The sequence below is a fragment of the Pistacia vera genome, unplaced genomic scaffold, assembly GCF_008641045.1.
Source record: "Pistacia vera cultivar Batoury unplaced genomic scaffold, PisVer_v2 Contig223, whole genome shotgun sequence".
Taxonomy (NCBI): Eukaryota; Viridiplantae; Streptophyta; class Magnoliopsida; order Sapindales; family Anacardiaceae; genus Pistacia; species Pistacia vera.
In genome coordinates, this window is record NW_022196028.1 from 2,834,800 (window position 1) to 2,845,712 (window position 10,913).

The 10,913-nt window shown below is 40.9% G+C and overlaps 1 pseudogene; it reads right to left on the reverse strand.

Annotated features, from left to right (window-relative positions):
- Positions 1–477: 477 nt before the first annotated feature.
- Positions 478–10,441, reverse strand: LOC116130557 (annotated as a pseudogene).
- Between the last annotated feature and the right edge of the window lie 472 nt (positions 10,442–10,913).

Below are 10,913 nucleotides of genomic sequence, written 5' to 3' on the forward strand. Positions count from 1 at the left end.
AACTTTCACTTCATTATTTTCCAATTCCGCTCTTATCACGACACGTTATTTTTATTTTCATTGTTTTAGTGTGAATAATGAATAAGCACATGAAATTTTGCATCACAGCTTTTAATTATGACGACTATCATCATGTAAGTGCTTTTCCTTTTTACTGTTTTAACTCTGCCGACTTTGAGATAATTTTCCTATTTCCTATTAAGCCATTGGAATTTGCATTTGATACTTTTACTATTAAATTTTGTGGGAGGAATCAAGAACCGACCTGTTTCAGGAACACTTCATTATGGTATCCAATTCCCATTTGTCTTGGCCCAAAATAATCCAGGAACATTATTTGTTTAGAGCGATAATCCCATCAAGGAAGTCAATGGTTTGATCTCGAAGATATACTCACTGTGTTACTATAAATTAAACTTTCACATTAATTTTGACGAAGTGTAGACAGATCAATCCACTCTCTCAAACAGTACTTTGTCAATGTGAAAGGTTAATAGTCTCGGTATTACAGTAAGCAGTATAATAAAAACTCTTTGCCACATCAGAAATGTATGCTTAACATTAGAGTCAATGTCGTCTGAGGAAAGTTTGAGCACTAACTGCAGAAGTTCTTGCATTTCAGACTCTATCTGTAACTTCTGATGCTATCGTTATTATCATTATTGCTACCATTGTCATGTACCTGAAACAAATTAGAAGCTAATTAAATTTATAGAGAGAGGAGGTCTTAATAGATTTAATGCTATTATGTACAAGCAAACCTTACTAAGAAATGGATGCATGAAAGGCTAAATAGAAAATATAAGAGTGCAACAAATCTTGTAGAGATGGCGAATTAGCAATTTGTCCTTATTTAGTTTATATTAAGTCTCTAAGACTGACCTTTTGCTTCTGGTAATGATCAAGTTTGCTGCAAATTCGGTTGGTGAGGTCTGAGAGTTGCCTATACGAGGATGATGCAACAGTTCATCTAAGAACCAGCGTTCAGCAATTATATTTATTGTGTTAACAGTAATTCTGCTTCTCCTTGATGCATATCCCCATTCTGATCTTGCCACTTTATCAGCCACTTTTCCCACTGATATAGATATATAGAGAGAGAGAGAGAGAGAGATAAGAACAGAAGATTTAACACATTAGGATGGTTTCTGGGTAGTGGGCATAACCGATTACATTGGTTTTGGCGGTTGAAGACTTTGGTTCGTTTCAAGAAAATGTTTGTTCATGTTTTAAGCTTCAATTCAATCATAAAGAATCTAAGAATTCTAGTGATTGAAAATTTTGAACATCAAATTGTGCAATAAATGAATTACTTACACCTATGTAAATGGTGGCTAATGTCTCGACCTTGATTCACTAGTGCGTCCAATGAAAGGTGGTGAAGCGTCCAAGCAAGATCCGAGTGAACCTCTGTTCTATTATATCCGATTCCAACCTCCTGTATGTCAGAAATCACATTTCAAGCAACTTTCAATGTAATTTTATTGAAAATTGTATAGGGACCAAATCTTAAACCCGCATTAGGAGTAAATTCTCTTTAATAATTGCTAATCAACGAATTTTAGTGAAATCTTAAATCTAAATAGTTCATCACGTTAATTCCAATGATTACTTACAGCTGGGACAAGTTGTTGATAGAAATACAGTTTCTAAATTCATCAACGAAGGCTTCCCTCTTTTCTCTAGAATGTTTTTGTATTGTGAAAATAAGAAGTGATTGTCTCACACAAGACTGCATCTTAGCCCAACCAATTCGCGCTTGCCATTTTTCTGGCTCTATATCTGCTGCTGCTACAAAGTATGCCAGAGAATGGCTCTTCGGCTAGTTCCGAACATTGTCAAGCTTCCATTCTGTGTACCACTGTATATCATAGCATTTTTTTTTGAGGAAAATTAACATGATTTGAGTTGTTGGAAGAAAGGAATATCATATGTATATATACCTTTCATACTGTCCCATTCATCTGATGTCGTGCTTGGCAATTGTTGAGTCCTAATTTCGCAAGCTCAAGATAGATGTTATTGTTGACGTAGGCATCCTGTAGGGTAATCATATAGCCATTAGTATATAAATTAAATCATTGAATTAATCAGGATGCATCCTCTCATAAAATACATCGCCATCTCATTAACAATATAAGATTCTCGATTAAATCAAGACAAATGAAATAAGGGATAAAGAAATAAAAGAATAGACCTGTAAAAGGTCTTGCCAATCCAAATGTCATCTTCACCACCATATTGTTCTATGTAAGTCTTGCCTCGACTCTAGTAAGCTTGCATACCATGAACCTTCAATGCAAATTTCACCTGTTATTATCAATTATTAATGGTCGATATATATATAATTAATGATAGATTTAATATCCCTAAGGTGTCAAATAATTGTCATGATTAGATATTATAATAAATTATGTTAATTAAAATGGATTAAGTTAATTAAATTAGTAATATATTTTTAAAGTAATTAAGTGTATCGATACGAAAACATTACCCTTAATTAACAAAAATAGTTTAAGGCTACGCTTCTAATATAACTAAAAAAATGAAAGTTTACGTACATATTGCCTCCGCACGTACCTCACCACGCAAGTCCTTGGTTTATAATCCATTTATCTAGGAGCTCATTAGCTGCCAGTTTTTCTCTTTAAAAATTTTGCTGAAAACTGCTTGGCGTTCTCAGAGTTTTCTCTCCAGGGAATAGCACCTGAAAGCCCGAAACAGGTTGAATATTCCAGTAACAGCCTGGGTAGATTGCCCCACAAAGCAGAAGAACTCACCGCCCTTCTCAAAATTCTGAAAAACTCTGTTCAATGAAAGAACAATAAGACCACGTAATCCATGCAACACAATATTGTACTAATTTCAGAGAACTTTTTATTTAACTTCCTAAACTTACCAGCAGAAACCTCATAGCCATGTAACTTAGCAGTCTAAAATCCCATGGCTGTGTCATCAATATCGTGAACCCTGCTATTCTTGCCCAGGAAATACCCTCTTCATCCATATCTGAAATTTAATTAAGTACCCTTTAGCAGAAGGAATTTCCTTTTCATAGATGGGTTGCAATTATAGTAAAAGAATTACTTTTTTTTGCGAATATATATTACCTGTAACATAATCTATACATTCTTTCAACTCCGATTGGAATATCTTAAAATTCCTAGTCGCTGCAAGCGATCCACCACCCATAGATGTTTCGAACAAGTCAACTGGGTATGTGGTCGGTACTAAATTAAGTACATCGATCAAAATTACTTAGAAACCGAATATATTGAAAGTAATTTCAAGTCAATAATTGACAAAGGACTTTTCTATACCTCGGTATTGAATCTTTGGACAACTTTTGTTAAAAAATTTCAAAGCAATTTTCATTTTTATATTGCACGAATGCATAGGCAGTGGAGGACAAAGAGAACAAAAATGAACCATCTTGGAATTGCAATTTCAGAAGCTTTTCCCAGTTCAGGTCTTGCATTCCTTCCAAGCTATGCATAGTGTTGTCGTACATTGTGCATTGTGTCCTTTGGTATCCTATTTCACATGTAAGTGATGTGAGTATGATTGCCCAATATAATCTAAATAACAAGCTTTGGTGACTTAAATTATAAACACCAACCCAGTGGATGAAAACTACTAAAAAATTGTCACTCCAATGAAAGTATTGAGTTAGGATCTAACCTTGTGAGCTTTAAATTTCTCTTCGCATAGATGTCTTGCAAGACAGGAGAGTGTTCAGGTACTTCATTCCTAAACCGCGAGCTATTTCTAGAAGGGAAGGGAAAGCAATTTCAAAGCCGATAGGGATGTGCTCATCATTCTCATTTTCAAGCTTGGATGTTGTCTTTGAAAAATGACAATCCTAAAACCATGATAAAGTGACATATCGATATATGTTTAGTCTACCCATCAGTATTTAAAAAAAAAATACAAATCGCTTCTTTTTCTAGATACCTTTTTGACACTTTCATGATCGATTTCCATGATTTTAGAGCTACAACACAAGCCAAGGTGTCGATAAGCGATCGTGAGCAGAAAATATTTTAGCATCACCCCATGAGCCTCCGGGAGTTGATTTGACAATCCTTGAAGGCAGATGGGAATTGAGAAGCACCACTGCCTTAGTATCTTCAATAAGAGCACCCCGGCTGTGTCATAAGCCGAAATGCTTATTTCTCCATTGTTCATGGAACCAACATGGATCTAACATATGGATTCGTTCCTTGATCTCATTTGGTAAAGAAGCCTTTTCGCACAAAAAGAAAGAGTAATGACATCAGTCTCATTTTTTTAGTCTTTTTTTTTTTTTTAATTTTACTACTAAAAATAAAAAATAAAAAGTTTGTTTTGTGCTTAAATAACATTAACTGCTTCCTCTTCAATGTCATCTTCCAAAATCTCATCTCCAACACTTTATCACTGGTACTAGTGTTATACATATTTGAGAATATAACAAACTAAAGATTAATACATAATTTTTTTTGTGTATAATATAATAGTTATTTATAATTGCATGAAATAATAACTATTAACATCGTACCTTGGACGCGATCGATTTAGACTAACTGTTACTGCATCTTGGACGAATGTAAAAATTAGTTCTGATCTACCTTCAAGCTCGATGGCCGAACTCCTATATAATAATTTAATAGCACAGAAATTAATCTTATCAACTACTCTTTGTTTCCTTAGTTTCTTGGTAAATATCAACACTTATATGTATATATAGATTTATATATCTTATATATATATATAATCCATAAAATTTTATTATATATAACATATAAAATGATGATTTCTTCATCTTCATCTTCACCGATAGATCAAAGCAGATTTTTTTTCTTTCTTGTCTTTTCTTCCATGATGCATTTCTTCATCTTCCAATTGCTAGATTTTGATCAATTCAATTCTGTTAATTGGATTTATTTTTGAATATTTTAATGTTGTAGAGCTAGGGATGGAAGACAGGATTGTTGTCTTGTTGATGATGAAAGGAACGGTAGTAATGTAAAAATTATTGTTTTCCCATTAGTATTTGGTCAATGTTAAATCAAGGTCTTTATCATTAACTTCTATTGACATGATTAAATCCAAAAATAAATCCTAGCATTTGATTAAAATGTTGATTGTCGTGTGAGACGTTTTGTGGTAATGGGTGGCCGTTTTTCCTTTACTGTGGCTTGAGTCTACCAATATTACCCTTCCAAACTATTTGGTACACTTTTTTAATAATATTCTATTTTGAATATGATAGAATAGATTTATTAAATAAGGATCGGATGTTATTTGGTACATTTCTTTAAATATTTTCTGAAAATATTTAGATTTTTTTTAATCCCTTATATTTGTTAATTTAGCTTAACAGCCCCCACAATAAAAGTTTATAATAACAAAAACACTCTCACCCACTCAACTGATTTTCCGTAGCCAACCACCACCGCCGGACAGTGGCCAGAAGTCCTAGAATGCGCCATGATCTGCTAATCTAACCGTTGTACGCTGATCCAGCCGAAATAGTCAGCTCTACGGTCAAAGATCTGGTCGTTGACAACGACAATATCTTGGCCATCGTTGATGGCCAAATGAGGACCAAAAATGTGGTCATCGTCAACGTGGATAGATTGGCACATAATCGACTAGATCCATCAATCGTGATCGTTCCGGCACTGGCAAGGCGGTATTTGCTGACGGGCGACTATTGCTTGGGTCGATGGGGTGTTTTTGTTACCTTATAACTTTTATTGAGAAAGGTAATTGTTAACTGTTTCGAGTTAAATAGAATTGATATTGATTTTAAAAACAATATTAAAACAAACACGTTTTTCAATTTTTAGGATAGGATAGTAGAATAAAATATGGTTTGGAAAAGTTAAGCAAACAGAGGGCTAGGTCCGGAATTTCACTACCATTAATATTTTATATAAAGTTTTAGATGATATAATTGAAATTCCACTGCCTCTACTCTGACCCACTGTATTAAAAAGCCAACCGTCTTTCTAAGGACAGGATTTCTAAGTTCTAAGGCTCATATACCTTGATGGTGGAAGATTTTTATTTGTACTGGGAGCAGCTAATTATTAAATTTCACATATATAATTATAGCAACTAAATGCAGTTTTTTATAACACACAGAATTGAATAAAAGCAATCCCCCATATTTTTCAGTTTTTTTTTTTTTTTTTTTTTTTAAGTCCACGATGAAAAAAAAAAAAAAATTTGTCGTACTCAAATAACCTTAAGAGCGTCCTCTTCAGTGTCAGCCACTGGTAGTAGGTCCTTGTGCACACATCTGCATATTCTTGTTGAAGAGAAAATTTATTAATAGACAATAACTTGTACTATCTGAGAAATATGTTTCAATGTATTTATGCAGTATTACGAACTTCGATGTAAGATCCGTTACTACATCTTACCTTGGACGGATTTTCCGATGAAGACTTACTGTTACTGCTTCTTGGGCAAACGTCGGAGTGACTCGTTTGCCTTTGTTGATGCTCGTTTTTACACCAACGAATTTTTACGTGTTATATATCATGACTGTTCGATGCACGGGAAAATGGAATATATGAAAAGTAGAATAATTGTAGAGGGAGTTTTTTAAGTGGTTCGGATGCTAAGATAGCAAGTCCTACGTCCACTGGTTTGCATTGATATTAGTGGGTGTCAGGTCGCGGTCGCGAGCTGACTTACATCTACGACAAAAGTCAAAGAAATGTTTTAAGAAGAGAGTGAGTGTTCTGCTGCTTTATGTAAAAATGGCCCAATCCCCTTAATGAAGGGGTCTTTCCCTATTTTATACTGAACCGAGCGTATAATCATCACTAACCGTGGTTTGGTGTATTGTCAGTATATCATCTGGCTTTATGTCCCATTTCCCTTTTTCCAAGCTGACATCGCACGACTTGTTGCAGGAGAATGGACGCGTGTGGGCTCCGCTCACTTGCAGGTCTGACGTGTGCGTGCTGCTCTGACGGGAGGCAGGTCGCCCTTCACGTGACTTTCCCACGTCAGCCCTTTATTTCCTGGGGCACAACAGAGCACCCCAGTTTTTAAGGTTCGAAGGTCGGACCTTGGAAACTAAATTACGTCGGCGTTTTTACTCGCTCCGACCTGAATGGGATGAGCTCGGTACAGAACCCTGGCGAGCACGACTTTGCGCCGCTCTGCCAGAGCGTCCTGACAATATTCACTTTAGCGACCTGGATCTGATGGACGCTTCTTGTACGATTCAATGAACTTGGTTTTATGCTTGTCAGGCGATCTGCGCACGTTAAAGCTTTTGTCAGGCACATTAATGCCTCGCGTGTCTGAGTTGGCACCGTTTGACAGCGTTAGTGGCGCAGCGCAGAACCGAACACGACGATCATTATTGCGTCATTTAATGCGACGTGGGGCGCATTTAATGCGGAGAGAGAGTGGGCTGTCGTTTCAGTCCCAAGGGGGAACCGTCGATTCGCAACCCTCGTTAAAACTCACTTTTTTGATGAAGCCACCGAATTTCTTTCGCTTCAAGTGGAAAACCTTCGCACGCCAGGAACAACTTTCTTCCGATCGGCGTTTTTCAGGCAATCGAAACGAATTTCGGCACCACGCTTCGCGTCTCAGATGAGTAAGGTTTTCCTTTTTCCTTTCTATATATTCTTCTCTTTTTTTTTTTTTTTTTTTTTTTTTTTTGTTTTTTTTTTTTTTTTTTTGGTGAAACAGTGGCGTTGGGTCTCTCGGCGTTTCACCCGGAGACACGACCCGCCCTTGGATTCGAGCCCGTGGACGGCGGCTCGAGTCGTTGATAGATTTTTAGGCGTCCGTTCATTACTTCGGAGAACACAAAGCTCTAATGACCGTGTCTTTCGAGTGCAGACTGGAATGGAACCGTCAACATCCAGACCCGAGGAAGTGAGCCAGCTCGTCCTCGCTGGCAATCCCCGGGACGCAGCCCTCGATGTTTACATCGGTTCTTACTTCCGAGGAGTTTGATAGAATAAAGACGCATACGATATCGCGCGAAGGTGTTCCTCGACCATACCAGATCGTCGCGGCGCCCAGACACTGGCCTCGCCGCGATCTCAGAGGAGATCTTCAAGGGTGTGGGAGATTCCTTCCATCCTTCTCATGTCGTCCGGATCATTTCGGGATCGCACCGATGCAATTGACGCCAAACGCGTAGTCATCGCTGTCGCGATGTACGCGCGTGCTGCGAGAGCGGCTTGGGAGAGCCCACGGCGGTAGAGCTCGGTGTCGCCTACTACCTTAAAAGAGTAGGGACAAGGACTCGTACTACCTATCTCGGCGACCTACCATTGCCGCGGGGATCATAGCTAACCCCAGCAATGCGGAGCCTACGAGTCAAGTTCTTCTTTTTTCAGTACAACGGCTATTGGCCGTTTTTCAAGATCCAGTAGGTTTTCTTATTGAGTTCATTTATCTGCTTCGCCGATCTGTATTACGCCTGCTTTGTTTTGCAGTTAATAGAACGACCGAGCATCGCGACTCGCTGACCTGCAGGACAGGCTTGTATCTTTCGGAGTACTGGACTAGGATATATCGCGACGCGAGGAAGCTTGTGACACCGCGAACTTGCGAAGTACGGTTTTTTCAGCGACCGGCGTCTTTAGAACCTCATAATTAAGTCACACTTGTCTCCTTCTGGTCGCGATTGGTTTCGATTACTACCGACCTTGAATGCAGGACGATGCCCCCAAAGGATCCGGCAGTCCCGCAGAGCACCGTTTGTTTCTTTCCTCGATCGAGGATCGGAGGGAGGCTGAGGCTGCTCGTGCCGTCCCGGCACAGCCGGTGCGAACACCCACTCAGCCCCGCCCCGCTGCGCAAGGGGCAACCAGGTCGGAGTCAGGCCGCGTCAGGCGCCGACCGCATCGTCCCAAGCGAAAGGCTCCGGCCCAGAGTCGAATAAAAAAAACAGATTCAGGCCGAAGGGTCGGAGACTGAATCTGATGGAGAACCTCTGAGGTCGCCAGGGATCCCGGAGGTCGGGCAGGAGCCCGTGGGCGAAGCAGTGCTAGCGCAAGGCGAGGGAGCACCTGTTCTTAGACTCGTTGGGGTTCTGCCCGAATACCTGCAACCAATTGTTTACGGCCTTCTAGTTTGTCGAGCTATCAGAGTCGTATTACTAATTTGCGGACACGGGGGACGACCTGCTGGCTACGTCGTTTCACATCTGAGCAAGGTAAGTACTAAGCCGCAACTTGAATTTCAATCCGATTTTTTTCTAACTCGTACTTCCCTGCTCGCAGGGATTGCTTGCGATGAGGATGTCTATGGGAAGACAAGGCTGGGGAACGCAAAGGGAACAAGCGACCTGGAAAGGAGTCGCGAAGCGAAGCAGAGCTTAGTCCGTCGAAGCCGAAAGAAACCGGTTGTTCGAAGCGGCGAACAGGTATTTGCACCAAAAGTACTCCGCCTTACGAACGGTGGATTTCCAAAAGGCGGAGCTCGACCGTCGTGGTCGGAGAGATAAAAGAGCTTTCAAAGGACAACCGCCCGGCTTCACCAAGGAGTCGCTGAGAAGACCAGGAAATGCGGGCGACTTTCGAACGGGCTCAGCGAGCTGAAGAAGATAAAGGGGCCTTTGAACAAGAAAGCTGGCCCTTGAGCCGAACTTCAACAGAGTCGGGAGAGGATCACTGCACTGACTGCGGAATGTAGAATCAATCTGAGGGATGGAGGAGAAGGCCGCGGACTGGGCGATCGGGTCCATCTACGCCCTTTGTGCAAAGAACCCTGATTTTGACTTCTCCGACCTCCCGAATCTCTGGCAGGCGACCTTGCGGATCATGGCCGAGGAGGACCAGCTGCCGCGGCCACCCAGGAACCCGACCGGGTACCCGACCAGGCTGGTGGCTCCCGGCTCGAAGGATCTTCCCGACCAGCCTTAGTGTTTAGAGATCGCTCCCTTTGTACCCGAGTCTTAACTTTTGTATAATGACTTCTTTGCAATTGAAATTTACTTTTTATAATATGCACTTTTCAATGTGGTTCACATGATGCGTTACATATAAACTTTGACATGCGAACAGAACACATTCGAACTGTTTTAAGTAAACAAAGTAACGCTTGAAAAAGAAATTATCAAAAACTGAGCTGAGTTTGGGATTACTGAAGTTATGGCCGAAGGTGCTCGGCGTTCCAAGCTCGGGGTACCTTGGATCCGTTCAAGTCTCTTGAGATGGTACCTCCCTAGTCTGATCACTTTGTTGATCCGGTACGGACCTTCCCAGTTAGGCGGCCTAGCACCCACCCCCGCACTTGGCTCCTCCCCGAGGAGAACTTCCTTAAGCACCATGTCTCCTACCTGAAAGTCTCTTCGCCGACCTTTGAGTCGTAAGAAACCTTTTTGCTCGCTGCTGGTAGGGGCGCTATCCCTTAGTGAAGCCTTGCTGCGACGTTCTTCATTAAATCCAAACTCGCTCTCAGAGTGCTTCATTGTCCGTCCTCGTTTACAGGTCCCTCCGAATGACCCGGTCCCACCTCTACAGGGATCATGGCTTCACAGCCATGAGCCTAGTGAAAATGGGGTTTCCGAGGTGAGCTCCTTGGAGTTGTCCTGTACGCCCCTAAACTTCGGGGAGCGTCGCACCACAATTTCCCTTGGCTGCCCCGAGCTTGGCCTTCAGAGTGTGCTTGATGGTCTTGTTGACCTGCTTCAACTTGGCCATTCGCTTGCGGCCTGGCACTGAGGCAAATTTCTTCTGGATGCCTAGCTCGTTGCAGAACTGCTGGAACTCCTCATTATATCGAATTGCTTTCCATATCTAGATAAGGGTGTGAGGAATTCCGTAGCGGCACACTATGTTCTTGAACACGAAGTCTTTTAACTTCCTGGTCGTGATCGTGGCCAGTGGCTCGGCTTCGACCCCTTTTGTAAAGTAATCCACCACCCACACGGCGTACTGCCC